Below are 24,897 nucleotides of genomic sequence, written 5' to 3' on the forward strand. Positions count from 1 at the left end.
AACCCTAACCCTAATGGTAAACCTAACAGTAACCTCTAACATTAACCCTTACCCTAACCCTAAACCTAACCTTCACCCGAATCCAAAGGCTAAACATAACCCTAACCATAACCCTAACCCTAACCCTAACCCTCACAAGAATCCAAAGGCTAACTGTAACTCTAACCCTAACTCTACCCCAAGCACTTACCATAATCCTAAACCGAATCTTAGCCCTAAAGCTAACCTCAAACCCCAACCCTAACCCTAACCCTAACGCTCTAACACTAAACCTAACGCTCGCCCTAAACCTAACCCCTAACGTTAAACCCTAATCCTAACCCTAACCCTAACCCTAACACTAATCCTAACCCTAATCCCAATCCTAACCATAACCATAACCATAACCCTGTCCAACCCTAACACTAACTCTAACCCTAACCCTAGCCGTAACCTTAACTCTAACCATAACCCTAACCCTAAACCTAACCCTAGCCCTAAACCTAACACGAACCTCTAACCATAACAGACCCCTAGCAATAACCCTAACCCGAACCCTAACCCTAACCCTAACACTCACCTTAACGCTAAACCTGAAACTAACACTAACAATAAACCTAACCGAAACCCTAAACACTAACACTAATGCTAACACCATACCTAAACTTAACCTTAACCCTAAAACTAACCCTACAACTTACTCTAACCCTAAACCCAAATTCTAAACCTAACCCTAATGGTAAACCTAACAGTAACCTCTAACACTAACCCTTACCCTAAACCTAAACCTAAACCTCACCCGAATCCAAAGGCTAACCATAACCCTAACCATAACCCTAACCCTAACCCTAACCCTCACACGAATCCAAAGGCTAACTGTAACTCTAACCCTAACTCTACCCCAAGCACTAACCATAATCCTAAACCGAATGTTAGCCCTAATGCTAACCTCAAACCCCAACCCTAACCCTAACCCTAACGCTCTAACACTAAAACTAATGCTAGCCCTAAACCTAACACCTAACGTTAAACCCTAATCCTAACCCTAACCCTAACACTAATCCTAAACCGAATCCCAATCCTAACCCTAACCATAACCATAACCCTAATCCTAACCCTAATTCTAACCCTAACCCTAACCCTAGCCCTAATGCTAACCTCAAACCTCAACCCTAACCCTAACACTCTAACACTAACCCTAACGCTAGCCCTCAACCTAACCCGTAACTTTAAACCCTAATCCTATCCCTAACCCTACACTAATCCTAACCCTAATCCCAATCCTAACCCTAATCATAACCATAACCCTGTCCAACCCTAACACTAACTCTAACCCTAACCCTAGCCGTAACCCTAACTCTAACCATAACCCTAACCCTAACCCTAAACCTAAACCTAGCCCTAAATCTAACACGAACCTCTAACGATAACAGACCCCTAGCAATAACCCTAACAAGAACCCTAACCCTAGCCTAACCCTAACCCTCACCATAACGCTAAACCTGAAAGTAACCCTAACCCTAAACCTAACAGAAAGCCTAAACACTAAAACTAACGCTAACACTGTACCTATCCATTACCTTAACCCTAAAAATAACCCTAACCCTAACTCTAACCCTAAATGCAAATTCTAACCCTAACCCTAACGGTAACCCTAACAGTAACCTCTAACACTAACCCTTACCTTAACCCTAAGCCTATCCTTCACCTGAATGCAAAGGCTAAACATAACCATAACCCTAAACTTAACACGAACACTAACCATAACCCTAAGCCTAATCCTAGCCCTAAGGTAAACCTCAAACCCTAACCCTAACCCTAATCCTAAAACTCTAACACTAACCCTAACGCTAGCCCTAAACTTAACACCTAACGTCAAACACTAATCCTAACCCTAACCCTAACACTAACCCTAAACCTTTATCCTAAACCTAAATGTAACCCTAACCCTAACCCTAACCCTAACCCTAACACTAACCCTAACCGTAATCTATCATCTAACCCTAATACTAACCCTTACCCTATACCGAAACGTAACCCTAACCCTAACTCTAAAGCTAACCCTATCCCTAAACACAACCCAAAACTAACCCTAACACTAACTGCCACTTTAACAATATCCCTAAAACTAATCATAACCCTAACCCTAACCCTAACCCTAATCATCTCCCTAACAACTAACCCCTAACTGTAACCCTAAACTTAACCCTAACCCTAACCCTAAGCCTACACCAAAATTTAACTTCTAATCCTCACCCTAACTCTAAGCCAGCCCTAAATCTAACAATAACCTGAAACCTAAGCATAACCCTAACCCTAACCATAACCATAACACTAACCTGTAAATCTACCCCTAACCCTAACACTAACACTAAATCTAACCCTAAGCCTAAATGTTACACTAAACTTAACCATAACCCTGACCCTCACTCTAACCTTAACACTAATCTCTAACCCTAACACTAATCTCTAACCCTAACCCTAACCCTAAACCTAACACTAACACTAACCTCTAACCCTAACTCTAAACCTGAACCTAAACCTAACAGTGAAACAAACCTAACTTCTACATCTTACCCTAAACCTAACCATAAAACTCAACCTAACCCTAATCCTAACGCTAACCCTAACACTAACAGTAACACTTACTCTAACCCTAACACTAACCCTAAACTCTCATTCCAACCCTAACTCCAACCCTAACCTTAACCATAAGCGTAACCTCTAACTCTAACCCTCACCTGAATCCAAAGTCTAACCATAACCCTAACCCTAACCCTAACCCGAACACTAACCATAACCCTAAGCCTAATCGTAGCCCTAATGCTAACCTCAAATCCCAACCCTAAACCTAACCTTAACACTCTAACACTAACCCTAACACTAGCCATAAACCAAACCCCTAAGGTCAAACCTTAATCCTAAACCTAACCCTAACACTAACCCTAAACCTAATACCAAACCTAACCTTAACCATAACCATAACCATGTCCAAACCTAACCCTAATCCTAGCCCTAACCCTAGCCCTAAATCTAACGCGAACCTCTATCCATAACCGACCCCTAACAATAATCCTAACACTAACCCTAACCCTAACCTAACCCTAACCCTCACCTTAACGCTAAACGTGAAACTAACACTAACCCTAAACCTATGCGAAACCCTGAACACTAACACTAACTCTAACACCATACCTAACCCTAACATTAACCCTAAAACTAACCCTAACCCTTGCTCTAACGCTAAACCCAAAATCTAACCCTAACCCTAACGGTAACCCTAACAGTAACCTCTAACACTAACCCTTACTCTAACCGTAACCCTAACCCTCACCTTAACGCTAAACCTGAAACTAATCCTAACAATAAAACTAACAGTAACCCTAAACACTAACACTAACGCTAACACCATACCTAATCCTAAGCTTAACCCTAAAACTAACCGTAACACTAACTCTAATCCTAAACCCAAATTTTAACCCGAAACCTAACGGAAAGCCTAACAGTAATCTCTAACACTAACCCCTACCCTAACCCTAAACCTAACCCTCACCCGAATCCAAAGGCTAAACATAACCCTAACCCTAACCCTAACCCTAACCCTAACCCTAACTCTAACCCTCACCCGAATCCAAAAGCTAACCATAACCATAACCCTAACCCTAACCCAAACACTTACCATAACCCTAAGCCTAATCCTAGCCCTAATGCTAACCTCAAACCCCAACCCTAACACTAACCCTAAACCTAATTCTAACCCTAACCCTAACTCTAACTCTAACCCTAACGCTAAATCTAACTCTAAACCTAACCCTAAACCTCACACTAACCCTAACCCTAAACGTAACCTATCATCTAACCCTAATCCTAACGCTTAACCTATACTGAAACCTCACCCTAACCCTAACTCTAAAGCTAACTCTAACCCTAACCCAACTCAAAACTAAGCCTAACACTAACTCCAACCTTAACAATATCCCTAAAACTAACCCTAACCCTAACCCTAACCCTAATCATCTCCCTAACAATTAACCCCTAACCCTAAACCTAACCCAAACCCTAACCTTAAGCCTAACCCTAACCCTAAGCCTACACCAAACATTAACTTCTAATCCTCACCCTAAACCTAAGCCAGCCCTGAATCTAACAATAACCTGAAACCTAAGCGTAACCCTAACCCTAAACATAACCATAACACTAACATCTAAATCTAACCCTAACCCTAACACTAACACTAAATCTAACTCTAAGCCTAAATGTTACATTAAACTTAACCCTAACCCTGATCCTAACTCTAACTTTAACCCTAATCTCTAACCCTAAGCCTAACCCTAAACCTAACACTAACCCTACACCTAACCTCTAACCCTAACCCTAAACCTGAACCTAAACCAAGCAGTAAAACAAAACTAACTTCTAACCCATTCCCTAACCCTAAGCATAAATCTCAACATAACACTAACAATAAACATAATGCTAAAGCTAACTTCTAACCCTGAACCTAAATCTAAACCTAAGATTCAACCCTAACCTTAACACTATCCCTAACCTGTAAGCCTTACCCTAACCCTAACCTGAACCCTACACCTAATTCTAACCCTAATTTAACGCTAACTTCTAACCATAAACTTAACCCTATCCGTAAGCCTAACCCTAACGCTAACCCTAGCACTAAACTCAAACCGTTACCCTAAAACTATCCCTAAACATAAATCTATCCCTAAACTCCAACCCTAACTAACCCTAACCCTAACAATAACACTAAACCTTAACATTAAAACTAACACTATCCCTAAATCTATCCCTATGCCTAAACCCAACCCTAAACCTAAACCTACCTCTAAACCTAATCACTAACACTCACCCTAACCCAAACCGCTAAACCTAAACCTCACCCAAACCCAAACCCTAACACTAACCCTAAACCTTACCCTAACCCTAACACTTACCATTAACTCTAACCCTAAACATAACCCTAACCCTAAACCTAACCCTAAGCATAAGCCTAACCTATAACCCTAAACCTAACAAGAAGCCAAACATTAACTATAACACTAACCCTAACGCTAACAAAAACCCTAAACTCTAACCCTAGCCCTAACATTTTAACCCTAACCCTAACCCTAATCCTGAACCTTCACGCCAAACCCTAATCCTAACACTAACCCTAACTCTCACCCTAACACTAACCCTATCCCTAACACCAATGCAAACCCTAACCCTAACTCTAAACAAAACCTTGTCTAACCATAACCCTAACCCTGACCCTAACACAAACCTATTTCTAACACTCACCCTAACCCTAACCCTAAATCTCAACCTAACCCTAACTCTAACCATAACACTAAAGCTAACTTCTAACACTAACACTAACGCTAAATCTAAGCTTCAGCACTACCCCTAAACCGAACCCAATCCCTAACCATAACCCTAAACTCTAACCCTAACCCTAAACTCTATACATAACCCTAACACTAATCATAAAACTACCCCCAACACTAAAATCAAAACCTAAACCTGACACTATCCCTAACCCTAAACCTATCATTAAAATCATCCTTAATGCTAAACTTAAGCCTAACTGTAAACCCTAAACCTAAACCTAACCCTAACCCTTACACTAACACTAACCCTTACTCTAACCTTAACACTAACCCTAAACTCTAACTCCAACCCTAACTCCAACCCTAACCTTAACCATAAGCCTAACCTCTAACCCTAAACCTCACCCGAATCCAAAGGCTAACCATAACCCTAACCCTAACCCTAACCCGAACACGAACCATAACCCTTAGCCTAATCGTAGCCCTAATGCTAACCTCAAACCCCAACCCTAACCCTAACCTTAACACTCTAACACTAACACTAACGCTACCCCTAAACCTAACCCCTAAAGTCAAACCTTAATCCTAAAGCTAACCCTAACATTAACCCTAAAGCTAATCCCAATCCTAACCCTATCCATAACCATAACCCTGTCCAACCCTAACCCTAACCCTAACTGTAACCCTAACACTAGCCCTAAATCTAACACGAACCTCTATCCATAACCGACCCCTAACAATAACCCTAACCCTAACCTAACCCTAACGCTCACCTTAATGCTAAACGTGAAACTAACCCTAACCCTAAACCTAACCAAAACCCTAAACACTAACATTAACGCTAACACCATACCTAACCCTATCCATAACCCTAAAACTAACCCTAACACTTACTCTAACCCTAAACCCAAATTCTAACCCTAACCCTAATGGTAAACCTAACAGTAACCTCTAACATTAACCCTTACCCTAACCCTAAACCTAACCTTCACCCGAATCCAAAGGCTAAACATAACCCTAACCATAACCCTAACCCTAACCCTAACCCTCACAAGAATCCAAAGGCTAACTGTAACTCTAACCCTAACTCTACCCCAAGCACTTACCATAATCCTAAACCGAATCTTAGCCCTAAAGCTAACCTCAAACCCCAACCCTAACCCTAACCCTAACGCTCTAACACTAAACCTAACGCTCGCCCTAAACCTAACCCCTAACGTTAAACCCGAATCCTAACCCTAACCCTAACCCTAACACTAATCCTAACCCTAATCCCAATCCTAACCCTAACCATAACCATAACCCTGTCCAACCCTAACACTAACTCTAACCCTAACCCTAGCCGTAACCTTAACTCTAACCATAACCCTAACCCTAAACCTAACCCTAGCCCTAAACCTAACACGAACCTCTAACCATAACAGACCCCTAGCAATAACCCTAACCCGAACCCTAACCCTAACCCTAACACTCACCTTAACGCTAAACCTGAAACTAACACTAACAATAAACCTAACCGAAACCCTAAACACTAACACTAATGCTAACACCATACCTAAACTTAACCTTAACCCTAAAACTAACCCTACAACTTACTCTAACCCTAAACCCAAATTCTAAACCTAACCCTAATGGTAAACCTAACAGTAACCTCTAACACTAACCCTTACCCTAAACCTAAACCTAAACCTCACCCGAATCCAAAGGCTAACCATAACCCTAACCATAACCCTAACCCTAACCCTAACCCTCACACGAATCCAAAGGCTAACTGTAACTCTAACCCTAACTCTACCCCAAACACTAACCATAATCCTAAACCGAATGTTAGCCCTAATGCTAACCTCAAACCCCAACCCTAACCCTAACCCTAACGCTCTAACACTAAAACTAATGCTAGCCCTAAACCTAACACCTAACGTTAAACCCTAATCCTAACCCTAACCCTAACACTAATCCTAAACCGAATCCCAATCCTAACCCTAACCATAACCATAACCCTAATCCTAACCCTAATTCTAACCCTAACCCTAACCCTAGCCCTAATGCTAACCTCAAACCTCAACCCTAACCCTAACACTCTAACACTAACCCTAACGCTAGCCCTCAACCTAACCCGTAACTTTAAACCCTAATCCTATCCCTAACCCTACACTAATCCTAACCCTAATCCCAATCCTAACCCTAATCATAACCATAACCCTGTCCAACCCTAACACTAACTCTAACCCTAACCCTAGCCGTAACCCTAACTCTAACCATAACCCTAACCCTAACCCTAAACCTACCACTAGCCCTAAATCTAACACGAACCTCTAACGATAACAGACCCCTAGCAATAACCCTAACAAGAACCCTAACCCTAGCCTAACCCTAACCCTCACCATAACGCTAAACCTGAAAGTAACCCTAACCCTAAACCTAACAGAAAGCCTAAACACTAAAACTAACGCTAACACTGTACCTATCCATTACCTTAACCCTAAAAATAACCCTAACCCTAACTCTAACCCTAAATGCAAATTCTAACCCTAACCCTAACGGTAACCCTAACAGTAACCTCTAACACTAACCCTTACCTTAACCCTAACCCTATCCTTCACCTGAATGCAAAGGCTAAACATAACCATAACCCTAAACTTAACACGAACACTAACCATAACCCTAAGCCTAATCCTAGCCCTAAGGTAAACCTCAAACCCTAACCCTAACCCTAATCCTAAAACTCTAACACTAACCCTAACGCTAGCCCTAAACTTAACACCTAACGTCAAACACTAATCCTAACCCTAACCCTAACACTAACCCTAAACCTTTATCCTAAACCTAAATGTAACCCTAACCCTAACCCTAACCCTAACCCTAACACTAACCCTAACCGTAATCTATCATCTAACCCTAATACTAACCCTTACCCTATACCGAAACGTAACCCTAACCCTAACTCTAAAGCTAACCCTATCCCTAAACACAACCCAAAACTAACCCTAACACTAACTGCCACTTTAACAATATCCCTAAAACTAATCATAACCCTAACCCTAACCCTAACCCTAATCATCTCCCTAACAACTAACCCCTAACTGTAACCCTAAACTTAACCCTAACCCTAACCCTAAGCCTACACCAAAATTTAACTTCTAATCCTCACCCTAACTCTAAGCCAGCCCTAAATCTAACAATAACCTGAAACCTAAGCATAACCCTAACCCTAACCATAACCATAACACTAACCTGTAAATCTACCCCTAACCCTAACACTAACACTAAATCTAACCCTAAGCCTAAATGTTACACTAAACTTAACCATAACCCTGACCCTCACTCTAACCTTAACACTAATCTCTAACCCTAACACTAATCTCTAACCCTAACCCTAACCCTAAACCTAACACTAACACTAACCTCTAACCCTAACTCTAAACCTGAACCTAAACCTAACAGTGAAACAAACCTAACTTCTACATCTTACCCTAAACCTAACCATAAAACTCAACCTAACCCTAATCCTAACGCTAACCCTAACACTAACAGTAACACTTACTCTAACCCTAACACTAACCCTAAACTCTCATTCCAACCCTAACTCCAACCCTAACCTTAACCATAAGCGTAACCTCTAACTCTAACCCTCACCTGAATCCAAAGTCTAACCATAACCCTAACCCTAACCCTAACCCGAACACTAACCATAACCCTAAGCCTAATCGTAGCCCTAATGCTAACCTCAAATCCCAACCCTAAACCTAACCTTAACACTCTAACACTAACCCTAACACTAGCCATAAACCAAACCCCTAAGGTCAAACCTTAATCCTAAACCTAACCCTAACACTAACCCTAAACCTAATACCAAACCTAACCTTAACCATAACCATAACCATGTCCAAACCTAACCCTAATCCTAGCCCTAACCCTAGCCCTAAATCTAACGCGAACCTCTATCCATAACCGACCCCTAACAATAATCCTAACACTAACCCTAACCCTAACCTAACCCTAACCCTCACCTTAACGCTAAACGTGAAACTAACACTAACCCTAAACCTATGCGAAACCCTGAACACTAACACTAACTCTAACACCATACCTAACCCTAACATTAACCCTAAAACTAACCCTAACCCTTGCTCTAACGCTAAACCCAAAATCTAACCCTAACCCTAACGGTAACCCTAACAGTAACCTCTAACACTAAACCTTACTCTAACCGTAACCCTAACCCTCACCTTAACGCTAAACCTGAAACTAATCCTAACAATAAAACTAACAGTAACCCTAAACACTAACACTAACGCTAACACCATACCTAATCCTAAGCTTAACCCTAAAACTAACCGTAACACTAACTCTAATCCTAAACCCAAATTTTAACCCGAAACCTAACGGAAAGCCTAACAGTAATCTCTAACACTAACCCCTACCCTAACCCTAAACCTAACCCTCACCCGAATCCAAAGGCTAAACATAACCCTAACCCTAACCCTAACCCTAACCCTAACCCTAACTCTAACCCTCACCCGAATCCAAAAGCTAACCATAACCATAACCCTAACCCTAACCCAAACACTTACCATAACCCTAAGCCTAATCCTAGCCCTAATGCTAACCTCAAACCCCAACCCTAACACTAACCCTAAACCTAATTCTAACCCTAACCCTAACTCTAACTCTAACCCTAACGCTAAATCTAACTCTAAACCTAACCCTAAACCTCACACTAACCCTAACCCTAAACGTAACCTATCATCTAACCCTAATCCTAACGCTTAACCTATACTGAAACCTAACCCTAACCCTAACTCTAAAGCTAACTCTAACCCTAACCCAACTCAAAACTAAGCCTAACACTAACTCCAACCTTAACAATATCCCTAAAACTAACCCTAACCCTAACCCTAACCCTAATCATCTCCCTAACAATTAACCCCTAACCCTAAACCTAACCCAAACCCTAACCTTAAGCCTAACCCTAACCCTAAGCCTACACCAAACATTAACTTCTAATCCTCACCCTAAACCTAAGCCAGCCCTGAATCTAACAATAACCTGAAACCTAAGCGTAACCCTAACCCTAAACATAACCATAACACTAACATCTAAATCTAACCCTAACCCTAACACTAACACTAAATCTAACTCTAAGCCTAAATGTTACATTAAACTTAACCCTAACCCTGATCCTAACTCTAACTTTAACCCTAATCTCTAACCCTAAGCCTAACCCTAAACCTAACACTAACCCTACACCTAACCTCTAACCCTAACCCTAAACCTGAACCTAAACCAAGCAGTAAAACAAAACTAACTTCTAACCCATTCCCTAACCCTAAGCATAAATCTCAACATAACACTAACAATAAACATAATGCTAAAGCTAACTTCTAACCCTGAACCTAAATCTAAACCTAAGATTCAACCCTAACCTTAACACTATCCCTAACCTGTAAGCCTTACCCTAACCCTAACCTGAACCCTACACCTAATTCTAACCCTAATTTAACGCTAACTTCTAACCATAAACTTAACCCTATCCGTAAGCCTAACCCTAACGCTAACCCTAGCACTAAACTCAAACCGTTACCCTAAAACTATCCCTAAACATAAATCTATCCCTAAACTCCAACCCTAACTAACCCTAACCCTAACAATAACACTAAACCTTAACATTAAAACTAACACTATCCCTAAATCTATCCCTATGCCTAAACCCAACCCTAAACCTAAACCTACCTCTAAACCTAATCACTAACACTCACCCTAACCCAAACCGCTAAACCTAAACCTCACCCAAACCCAAACCCTAACACTAACCCTAAACCTTACCCTAACCCTAACACTTACCATTAACTCTAACCCTAAACATAACCCTAACCCTAAACCTAACCCTAAGCATAAGCCTAACCTATAACCCTAAACCTAACAAGAAGCCAAACATTAACTATAACACTAACCCTAACGCTAACAAAAACCCTAAACTCTAACCCTAGCCCTAACATTTTAACCCTAACCCTAACCCTAATCCTGAACCTTCACGCCAAACCCTAATCCTAACACTAACCCTAACTCTCACCCTAACACTAACCCTATCCCTAACACCAATGCAAACCCTAACCCTAACTCTAAACAAAACCTTGTCTAACCATAACCCTAACCCTGACCCTAACACAAACCTATTTCTAACACTCACCCTAACCCTAACCCTAAATCTCAACCTAACCCTAACTCTAACCATAACACTAAAGCTAACTTCTAACACTAACACTAACGCTAAATCTAAGCTTCAGCACTACCCCTAAACCGAACCCAATCCCTAACCATAACCCTAAACTCTAACCCTAACCCTAAACTCTATACATAACCCTAACACTAATCATAAAACTACCCCCAACACTAAAATCAAAACCTAAACCTGACACTATCCCTAACCCTAAACCTATCATTAAAATCATCCTTAATGCTAAACTTAAGCCTAACTGTAAACCCTAAACCTAAACCTAACCCTAACCCTTACACTAACACTAACCCTTACTCTAACCTTAACACTAACCCTAAACTCTAACTCCAACCCTAACTCCAACCCTAACCTTAACCATAAGCCTAACCTCTAACCCTAAACCTCACCCGAATCCAAAGGCTAACCATAACCCTAACCCTAACCCTAACCCGAACACGAACCATAACCCTTAGCCTAATCGTAGCCCTAATGCTAACCTCAAACCCCAACCCTAACCCTAACCTTAACACTCTAACACTAACACTAACGCTACCCCTAAACCTAACCCCTAAAGTCAAACCTTAATCCTAAAGCTAACCCTAACATTAACCCTAAAGCTAATCCAAATCCTAACCCTCTCCATAACCATAACCCTGTCCAACCCTAACCCTAACCCTAACTGTAACCCTAACACTAGCCCTAAATCTAACACGAACCTCTATCCATAACCGACCCCTAACAATAACCCTAACCCTAACCTAACCCTAACGCTCACCTTAATGCTAAACGTGAAACTAACCCTAACCCTAAACCTAACCAAAACCCTAAACACTAACATTAACGCTAACACCATACCTAACCCTATCCATAACCCTAAAACTAACCCTAACACTTACTCTAACCCTAAACCCAAATTCTAACCCTAACCCTAATGGTAAACCTAACAGTAACCTCTAACATTAACCCTTACCCTAACCCTAAACCTAACCTTCACCCGAATCCAAAGGCTAAACATAACCCTAACCATAACCCTAACCCTAACCCTAAACCTCACAAGAATCCAAAGGCTAACTGTAACTCTAACCCTAACTCTACCCCAAGCACTTACCATAATCCTAAACCGAATCTTAGCCCTAAAGCTAACCTCAAACCCCAACCCTAACCCTAACCCTAACGCTCTAACACTAAACCTAACGCTCGCCCTAAACCTAACCCCTAACGTTAAACCCTAATCCTAACCCTAACCCTAACCCTAACACTAATCCTAACCCTAATCCCAATCCTAACCCTAACCATAACCATAACCCTGTCCAACCCTAACACTAACTCTAACCCTAACCCTAGCCGTAACCTTAACTCTAACCATAACCCTAACCCTAAACCTAACCCTAGCCCTAAACCTAACACGAACCTCTAACCATAACAGACCCCTAGCAATAACCCTAACCCGAACCCTAACCCTAACCCTAACACTCACCTTAACGCTAAACCTGAAACTAACACTAACAATAAACCTAACCGAAACCCTAAACACTAACACAAATGCTAACACCATACCTAAACTTAACCTTAACCCTAAAACTAACCCTACAACTTACTCTAACCCTAAACCCAAATTCTAAACCTAACCCTAATGGTAAACCTAACAGTAACCTCTAACACTAACCCTTACCCTAAACCTAAACCTAAACCTCACCCGAATCCAAAGGCTAACCATAACCCTAACCATAACCCTAACCCTAACCCTAACCCTCACACGAATCCAAAGGCTAACTGTAACTCTAACCCTAACTCTACCCCAAACACTAACCATAATCCTAAACCGAATGTTAGCCCTAATGCTAACCTCAAACCCCAACCCTAACCCTAACCCTAACGCTCTAACACTAAAACTAATGCTAGCCCTAAACCTAACACCTAACGTTAAACCCTAATCCTAACCCTAACCCTAACACTAATCCTAAACCGAATCCCAATCCTAACCCTAACCATAACCATAACCCTAATCCTAACCCTAATTCTAACCCTAACCCTAACCCTAGCCCTAATGCTAACCTCAAACCTCAACCCTAACCCTAACACTCTAACACTAACCCTAACGCTAGCCCTCAACCTAACCCGTAACTTTAAACCCTAATCCTATCCCTAACCCTACACTAATCCTAACCCTAATCCCAATCCTAACCCTAATCATAACCATAACCCTGTCCAACCCTAACACTAACTCTAACCCTAACCCTAGCCGTAACCCTAACTCTAACCATAACCCTAACCCTAACCCTAAACCTAAACCTAGCCCTAAATCTAACACGAACCTCTAACGATAACAGACCCCTAGCAATAACCCTAACAAGAACCCTAACCCTAGCCTAACCCTAACCCTCACCATAACGCTAAACCTGAAAGTAACCCTAACCCTAAACCTAACAGAAAGCCTAAACACTAAAACTAACGCTAACACTGTACCTATCCATTACCTTAACCCTAAAAATAACCCTAACCCTAACTCTAACCCTAAATGCAAATTCTAACCCTAACCCTAACGGTAACCCTAACAGTAACCTCTAACACTAACCCTTACCTTAACCCTAACCCTATCCTTCACCTGAATGCAAAGGCTAAACATAACCATAACCCTAAACTTAACACGAACACTAACCATAACCCTAAGCCTAATCCTAGCCCTAAGGTAAACCTCAAACCCTAACCCTAACCCTAATCCTAAAACTCTAACACTAACCCTAACGCTAGCCCTAAACTTAACACCTAACGTCAAACACTAATCCTAACCCTAACCCTAACACTAACCCTAAACCTTTATCCTAAACCTAAATGTAACCCTAACCCTAACCCTAACCCTAACCCTAACACTAACCCTAACCGTAATCTATCATCTAACCCTAATACTAACCCTTACCCTATACCGAAACGTAACCCTAACCCTAACTCTAAAGCTAACCCTAACCCTAAACACAACCCAAAACTAACCCTAACACTAACTGCCACTTTAACAATATCCCTAAAACTAATCATAACCCTAACCCTAACCCTAATCCTAATCATCTCCCTAACAACTAACCCCTAACTGTAACCCTAAACTTAACCCTAACCCTAACCCTAAGCCTACACCAAAATTTAACTTCTAATCCTCACCCTAACTCTAAGCCAGCCCTAAATCTAACAATAACCTGAAACCTAAGCATAACCCTAACCCTAACCATAACCATAACACTAACCTGTAAATCTACCCCTAACCCTAACACTAACACTAAATCTAACCCTAAGCCTAAATGTTACACTAAACTTAACCATAACCCTGACCCTCACTCTAACCTTAACACTAATCTCTAACCCTAACACTAATCTCTAACCCTAACCCTAACCCTAAACCTAACACTAACACTAACCTCTAACCCTAACTCTAAACCTGAACCTAAACCTAACAGTGAAACAAACCTAACTTCTACATCTTACCCTAAACCTAACCATAAAACTCAACCTAACCCTAATCCTAACGCTAACCCTAACACTAACAGTAACACTTACTCTAACCCTAACACTAACCCTAAACTCTCATTCCAACCCTAACTCCAACCCTAACCTTAACCATAAGCGTAACCTCTAACTCTAACCCTCACCTGAATCCAAAGTCTAACCATAACCCTAACCCTAACCCTAACCCGAACACTAACCATAACCCTAAGCCTAATCGTAGCCCTAATGCTAACCTCAAATCCCAACCCTAAACCTAACCTTAACACTCTAACACTAACCCTAACACTAGCCATAAACCAAACCCCTAAGGTCAAACCTTAATCCTAAACCTAACCCTAACACTAACCCTAAACCTAATACCAAACCTAACCTTAACCATAACCATAACCATGTCCAAACCTAACCCTAATCCTAGCCCTAACCCTAGCCCTAAATCTAACGCGAACCTCTATCCATAACCGACCCCTAACAATAATCCTAACACTAACCCTAACCCTAACCTAACCCTAACCCTCACCTTAACGCTAAACGTGAAACTAACACTAACCCTAAACCTATGCGAAACCCTAAACACTAACACTAACTCTAACACCATACCTAACCCTAACATTAACCCTAAAACTAACCCTAACCCTTGCTCTAACGCTAAACCCAAAATCTAACCCTAACCCTAACGGTAACCCTAACAGTAACCTCTAACACTAACCCTTACTCTAACCGTAACCCTAACCCTCACCTTAACGCTAAACCTGAAACTAATCCTAACAATAAAACTAACAGTAACCCTAAACACTAACACTAACGCTAACACCATACCTAATCCTAAGCTTAACCCTAAAACTAACCATAACACTAACTCTAATCCTAAACCCAAATTTTAACCCGAAACCTAACGGAAAGCCTAACAGTAATCTCTAACACTAACCCCTACCCTAACCCTAAACCTAACCCTCACCCGAATCCAAAGGCTAAACATAACCCTAACCCTAACCCTAACCCTAACCCTAACCCTAACTCTAACCCTCACCCGAATCCAAAAGCTAACCATAACCATAACCCTAACCCTAACCCAAACACTTACCATAACCCTAAGCCTAATCCTAGCCCTAATGCTAACCTCAAACCCCAACCCTAACACTAACCCTAAACCTAATTCTAACCCTAACCCTAACTCTAACTCTAACCCTAACGCTAAATCTAACTCTAAACCTAACCCTAAACCTCACACTAACCCTAACCCTAAACGTAACCTATCATCTAACCCTAATCCTAACGCTTAACCTATACTGAAACCTAACCCTAACCCTAACTCTAAAGCTAACTCTAACCCTAACCCAACTCAAAACTAAGCCTAACACTAACTCCAACCTTAACAATATCCCTAAAACTAACCCTAACCCTAACCCTAACCCTAATCATCTCCCTAACAATTAACCCCTAACCCTAAACCTAACCCAAACCCTAACCTTAAGCCTAACCCTAACCCTAAGCCTACACCAAACATTAACTTCTAATCCTCACCCTAAACCTAAGCCAGCCCTGAATCTAACAATAACCTGAAACCTAAGCGTAACCCTAACCCTAAACATAACCATAACACTAACATCTAAATCTAACCCTAACCCTAACACTAACACTAAATCTAAATCTAAGCCTAAATGTTACATGAAACTTAACCCTAACCCTGATCCTAACTCTAACTTTAACCCTAATCTCTAACCCTAAGCCTAACCCTAAACCTAACACTAACCCTACACCTAACCTCTAACCCTAACCCTAAACCTGAACCTAAACCAAGCAGTAAAACAAAACTAACTTCTAACCCATTCCCTAACCCTAAGCATAAATCTCAACATAACACTAACAATAAACATAATGCTAAAGCTAACTTCTAACCCTGAACCTAAATCTAAACCTAAGATTCAACCCTAACCTTAACACTATCCCTAACCTGTAAGCCTTACCCTAACCCTAACCTGAACCCTACACCTAATTCTAACCCTAATTTAACGCTAACTTCTAACCATAAACTTAACCCTATCCGTAAGCCTAACCCTAACGCTAACCCTAGCACTAAACTCAAACCGTTACCCTAAAACTATCCCTAAACATAAATCTATCCCTAAACTCCAACCCTAACTAACCCTAACCCTAACAATAACACTAAACCTTAACATTAAAACTAACACTATCCCTAAATCTATCCCTATGCCTAAACCCAACCCTAAACCTAAACCTACCTCTAAACCTAATCACTAACACTCACCCTAACCCAAACCGCTAAACCTAAACCTCACCCAAACCCAAACCCTAACACTAACCCTAAACCTTACCCTAACCCTAACACTTACCATTAACTCTAACCCTAAACATAACCCTAACCCTAAACCTAACCCTAAGCATAAGCCTAACCTATAACCCTAAACCTAACAAGAAGCCAAACATTAACTATAACACTAACCCTAACGCTAACAAAAACCCTAAACTCTAACCCTAGCCCTAACATTTTAACCCTAACCCTAACCCTAATCCTGAACCTTCACGCCAAACCCTAATCCTAACACTAACCCTAACTCTCACCCTAACACTAACCCTATCCCTAACACCAATGCAAACCCTAACCCTAACTCTAAACAAAACCTTGTCTAACCATAACCCTAACCCTGACCCTAACACAAACCTATTTCTAACACTCACCCTAACCCTAACCCTAAATCTCAACCTAACCCTAACTCTAACCATAACACTAAAGCTAACTTCTAACACTAACACTAACGCTAAATCTAAGCTTCAGCACTACCCCTAAACCGAACCCAATCCCTAACCATAACCCTAAACTCTAACCCTAACCCTAAACTCTATACCTAACCCTAACACTAATCATAAAACTACCCCCAACACTAAAATCAAAACCTAAACCTGACACTATCCCTAACCCTAAACCTATCATTAAAATCATCCCTAATGCTAAACTTAAGCCTAACTGTAAACCCTAAACCTAAACCTAACCCTAACCCTTACACTAACACTAACCCTTACTCTAACCTTAACACTAACCCTAAACTCTAACTCCAACCCTAACTCCAACCCTAACCTTAACCATAAGCCTAACCTCTAACCCTAAACCTCACCCGAATCCAAAGGCTAACCATAACCCTAACCCTAACCCTAACCCGAACACGAACCATAACCCTTAGCCTAATCGTAGCCCTAATGCTAACCTCAAACCCCAACCCTAACCCTAACCTTAACACTCTAACACTAACACTAACGCTACCCCTAAACCTAACCCCTAAAGTCAAACCTTAATCCTAAAGCTAACCCTAACATTAACCCTAAAGCTAATCCAAATCCTAACCCTCTCCATAACCATAACCCTGTCCAACCCTAACCCTAACCCTAACTGTAACCCTAACACTAGCCCTAAATCTAACACGAACCTCTATCCATAACCGACCCCTAACAATAACCCTAACCCTAACCGAACCCTAACGCTCACCTTAATGCTAAACGTGAAACTAACCCTAACCCTAAACCTAACCAAAACCCTAAACACTAACATTAACGCTAACACCATACCTAACCCTATCCATAACCCTAAAACTAACCCTAACACTTACTCTAACCCTAAACCCAAATTCTAACCCTAACCCTAATGGTAAACCTAACAGTAACCTCTAACATTAACCCTTACCCTAACCCTAAACCTAACCTTCACCCGAATCCAAAGGCTAAACATAACCCTAACCATAACCCTAACCCTAACCCTAACCCTCACAAGAATCCAAAGGCTAACTGTAACTCTAACCCTAACTCTACCCCAAGCACTTACCATAATCCTAAACCGAATCTTAGCCCTAAAGCTAACCTCAAACCCCAACCCTAACCCTAACCCTAACGCTCTAACACTAAACCTAACGCTCGCCCTAAACCTAACCCCTAACGTTAAACCCTAATCCTAACCCTAACCCTAACCCTAACACTAATCCTAACCCTAATCCCAATCCTAACCCTAACCATAACCATAACCCTGTCCAACCCTAACACTAACTCTAACCCTAACCCTAGCCGTAACCTTAACTCTAACCATAACCCTAACCCTAAACCTAACCCTAGCCCTAAACCTAACACGAACCTCTAACCATAACAGACCCCTAGCAATAACCCTAACCCGAACCCTAACCCTAACCCTAACACTCACCATAACGCTAAACCTGAAACTAACACTAACAATAAACCTAACCGAAACCCTAAACACTAACACTAATGCTAACACCATACCTAAACTTAACCTTAACCCTAAAACTAACCCTACAACTTACTCTAACCCTAAACCCAAATTCTAAACCTAACCCTAATGGTAAACCTAACAGTAACCTCTAACACTAACCCTTACCCTAAACCTAAACCTAAACCTCACCCGAATCCAAAGGCTAACCATAACCCTAACCATAACCCTAACCCTAACCCTAACCCTCACACGAATCCAAAGGCTAACTGTAACTCTAACCCTAACTCTACCCCAAACACTAACCATAATCCTAAACCGAATGTTAGCCCTAATGCTAACCTCAAACCCCAACCCTAACCCTAACCCTAACGCTCTAACACTAAAACTAATGCTAGCCCTAAACCTAACACCTAACGTTAAACCCTAATCCTAACCCTAACCCTAACACTAATCCTAAACCGAATCCCAATCCTAACCCTAACCATAACCATAACCCTAATCCTAACCCTAATTCTAACCCTAACCCTAACCCTAGCCCTAATGCTAACCTCAAACCTCAACCCTAACCCTAACACTCTAACACTAACCCTAACGCTAGCCTTCAACCTAACCCGTAACTTTAAACCCTAATCCTATCCCTAACCCTACACTAATCCTAACCCTAATCCCAATCCTAACCCTAATCATAACCATAACCCTGTCCAACCCTAACACTAACTCTAACCCTAACCCTAGCCGTAACCCTAACTCTAACCATAACCCTAACCCTAACCCTAAACCTAAACCTAGCCCTAAATCTAACACGAACCTCTAACGATAACAGACCCCTAGCAATAACCCTAACAAGAACCCTAACCCTAGCCTAACCCTAACCCTCACCATAACGCTAAACCTGAAAGTAACCCTAACCCTAAACCTAACAGAAAGCCTAAACACTAAAACTAACGCTAACACTGTACCTATCCATTACCTTAACCCTAAAAATAACCCTAACCCTAACTCTAACCCTAAATGCAAATTCTAACCCTAACCCTAACGGTAACCCTAACAGTAACCTCTAACACTAACCCTTACCTTAACCCTAACCCTATCCTTCACCTGAATGCAAAGGCTAAACATAACCATAACCCTAAACTTAACACGAACACTAACCATAACCCTAAGCCTAATCCTAGCCCTAAGGTAAACCTCAAACCCTAACCCTAACCCTAATCCTAAAACTCTAACACTAACCCTAACGCTAGCCCTAAACTTAACACCTAACGTCAAACACTAATCCTAACCCTAACCCTAACACTAACCCTAAACCTTTATCCTAAACCTAAATGTAACCCTAACCCTAACCCTAACCCTAACCCTAACACTAACCCTAACCGTAATCTATCATCTAACCCTAATACTAACCCTTACCCTATACCGAAACGTAACCCTAACCCTAACTCTAAAGCTAACCCTAACCCTAAACCCAACCCAAAACTAACCCTAACACTAACTGCCACTTTAACAATATCCCTAAAACTAATCATAACCCTAACCCTAACCCTAATCCTAATCATCTCCCTAACAACTAACCCCTAACTGTAACCCTAAACTTAACCCTAACCCTAACCCTAAGCCTACACCAAAATTTAACTTCTAATCCTCACCCTAACTCTAAGCCAGCCCTAAATCTAACAATAACCTGAAACCTAAGCATAACCCTAACCCTAACCATAACCATAACACTAACCTGTAAATCTACCCCTAACCCTAACACTAACACTAAATCTAACCCTAAGCCTAAATGTTACACTAAACTTAACCATAACCCTGACCCTCACTCTAACCTTAACACTAATCTCTAACCCTAACACTAATCTCTAACCCTAACCCTAACCCTAAACCTAACACTAACACTAACCTCTAACCCTAACTCTAAACCTGAACCTAAACCTAACAGTGAAACAAACCTAACTTCTACATCTTACCCTAAACCTAACCATAAAACTCAACCTAACCCTAATCCTAACGCTAACCCTAACACTAACAGTAACACTTACTCTAACCCTAACACTAACCCTAAACTCTCATTCCAACCCTAACTCCAACCCTAACCTTAACCATAAGCGTAACCTCTAACTCTAACCCTCACCTGAATCCAAAGTCTAACCATAACCCTAACCCTAAACCTAACCCGAACACTAACCATAACCCTAAGCCTAATCGTAGCCCTAATGCTAACCTCAAACCCCAACCCTAAACCTAACCTTAACACTCTAACACTAACCCTAACACTAGCCATAAACCAAACCCCTAAGGTCAAACCTTAATCCTAAACCTAACCCTAACACTAACCCTAAACCTAATACCAAACCTAACCTTAACCATAACCATAACCATGTCCAAACCTAACCCTAATCCTAGCCCTAACCCTAGCCCTAAATCTAACGCCAACCTCTATCCATAACCGACCCCTAACAATAATCCTAACACTAACCCTAACCCTAACCTAACCCTAACCCTCACCTTAACGCTAAACGTGAAACTAACACTAACCCTAAACCTATGCGAAACCCTAAACATTAACACTAACTCTAACACCATACCTAACCCTAACATTAACCCTAAAACTAACCCTAACCCTTGCTCTAACGCTAAACCCAAAATCTAACCCTAACCCTAACGGTAACCCTAACAGTAACCTCTAACACTAACCCTTACTCTAACCGTAACCCTAACCCTCACCTTAACGCTAAACCTGAAACTAATCCTAACAATAAAACTAACAGTAACCCTAAACACCAACACTAACGCTAACACCATACCTAATCCTAAGCTTAACCCTAAAACTAACCGTAACCCTAACTCTAATACTAAACCCAAATTTTAACCCGAAACCTAACGGAAAGCCTAACAGTAATCTCTAACACTAACCCCTACCGTAACCCTAAACCTAACCCTCACCCGAATCCAAAGGCTAAACATAACCCTAACCCTAACCCTAACCCTAACCCTAACCCTAACTCTAACCCTCACCCGAATCCAAAAGCTAACCATAACCATAACCCTAACCCTAACCCAAACACTTACCATAACCCTAAGCCTAATCCTAGCCCTAATGCTAACCTCAAACCCCAACCCTAACACTAACCCTAAACCTAATTCTAACCCTAACCCTAACTCTAACTCTAACCCTAACGCTAAATCTAACTCTAAACCTAACCCTAAACCTCACACTAACCCTAACCCTAAACGTAACCTATCATCTAACCCTAATCCTAACGCTTAACCTATACTGAAACCTAACCCTAACCCTAACTCTAAAGCTAACTCTAACCCTAACCCAACTCAAAACTAAGCCTAACACTAACTCCAACCTTAACAATATCCCTAAAACTAACCCTAACCCTAACCCTAACCCTAATCATCTCCCTAACAATTAACCCCTAACCCTAAACCTAACCCAAACCCTAACCTTAAGCCTAACCCTAACCCTAAGCCTACACCAAACATTAACTTCTAATCCTCACCCTAAACCTAAGCCAGCCCTGAATCTAACAATAACCTGAAACCTAAGCGTAACCCTAACCCTAAACATAACCATAACACTAACATCTAAATCTAACCCTAACCCTAACACTAACACTAAATCTAACTCTAAGCCTAAATGTTACATTAAACTTAACCCTAACCCTGATCCTAACTCTAACTTTAACCCTAATCTCTAACCCTAAGCCTAACCCTAAACCTAACACTAACCCTACACCTAACCTCTAACCCTAACCCTAAACCTGAACCTAAACCAAGCAGTAAAACAAAACTAACTTCTAACCCATTCCCTAACCCTAAGCATAAATCTCAACATAACACTAACAATAAACATAATGCTAAAGCTAACTTCTAACCCTGAACCTAAATCTAAACCTAAGATTCAACCCTAACCTTAACACTATCCCTAACCTGTAAGCCTTACCCTAACCCTAACCTGAACCCTACACCTAATTCTAACCCTAATTTAACGCTAACTTCTAACCATAAACTTAACCCTATCCGTAAGCCTAACCCTAACGCTAACCCTAGCACTAAACTCAAACCGTTACCCTAAAACTATCCCTAAACATAAATCTATCCCTAAACTCCAACCCTAACTAACCCTAACCCTAACAATAACACTAAACCTTAACATTAAAACTAACACTATCCCTAAATCTATCCCTATGCCTAAACCCAACCCTAAACCTAAACCTACCTCTAAACCTAATCACTAACACTCACCCTAACCCAAACCGCTAAACCTAAACCTCACCCAAACCCAAACCCTAACACTAACCCTAAACCTTACCCTAACCCTAACACTTACCATTAACTCTAACCCTAAACATAACCCTAACCCTAAACCTAACCCTAAGCATAAGCCTAACCTATAACCCTAAACCTAACAAGAAGCCAAACATTAACTATAACACTAACCCTAACGCTGACAAAAACCCTAAACTCTAACCCTAGCCCTAACATTTTAACCCTAACCCTAACCCTAATCCTGAACCTTCACGCCAAACCCTAATCCTAACACTAACCCTAACTCTCACCCTAACACTAACCCTATCCCTAACACCAATGCAAACCCTAACCCTAACTCTAAACAAAACCTTGTCTAACCATAACCCTAACCCTGACCCTAACACAAACCTATTTCTAACACTCACCCTAACCCTAACCCTAAATCTCAACCTAACCCTAACTCTAACCATAACACTAAAGCTAACTTCTAACACTAACACTAACGCTAAATCTAAGCTTCAGCACTACCCCTAAACCGAACCCAATCCCTAACCATAACCCTAAACTCTAACCCTAACCCTAAACTCTATACCTAACCCTAACACTAATCATAAAACTACCCCCAACACTAAAATCAAAACCTAAACCTGACACTATCCCTAACCCTAAACCTATCATTAAAATCATCCCTAATGCTAAACTTAAGCCTAACTGTAAACCCTAAACCTAAACCTAACCCTAACCCTTACACTAACACTAACCCTTACTCTAACCTTAACACTAACCCTAAACTCTAACTCCAACCCTAACTCCAACCCTAACCTTAACCATAAGCCTAACCTCTAACCCTAAACCTCACCCGAATCCAAAGGCTAACCATAACCCTAACCCTAACCCTAACCCGAACACGAACCATAACCCTTAGCCTAATCGTAGCCCTAATGCTAACCTCAAACCCCAACCCTAACCCTAACCTTAACACTCTAACACTAACACTAACGCTACCCCTAAACCTAACCCCTAAAGTCAAACCTTAATCCTAAAGCTAACCCTAACATTAACCCTAAAGCTAATCCAAATCCTAACCCTCTCCATAACCATAACCCTGTCCAACCCTAACCCTAACCCTAACTGTAACCCTAACACTAGCCCTAAATCTAACACGAACCTCTATCCATAACCGACCCCTAACAATAACCCTAACCCTAACCTAACCCTAACGCTCACCTTAATGCTAAACGTGAAACTAACCCTAACCCTAAACCTAACCAAAACCCTAAACACTAACATTAACGCTAACACCATACCTAACCCTAACCATAACCCTAAAACTAACCCTAACACTTACTCTAACCCTAAACCCAAATTCTAACCCTAACCCTAATGGTAAA

The sequence above is a fragment of the Cavia porcellus genome, unplaced genomic scaffold, assembly GCF_034190915.1.
Source record: "Cavia porcellus strain 051 isolate PalLab524CR breed Dunkin Hartley unplaced genomic scaffold, mCavPor4.1 scaffold_4, whole genome shotgun sequence".
In the NCBI taxonomy this organism is placed as follows: Eukaryota; Metazoa; Chordata; class Mammalia; order Rodentia; family Caviidae; genus Cavia; species Cavia porcellus.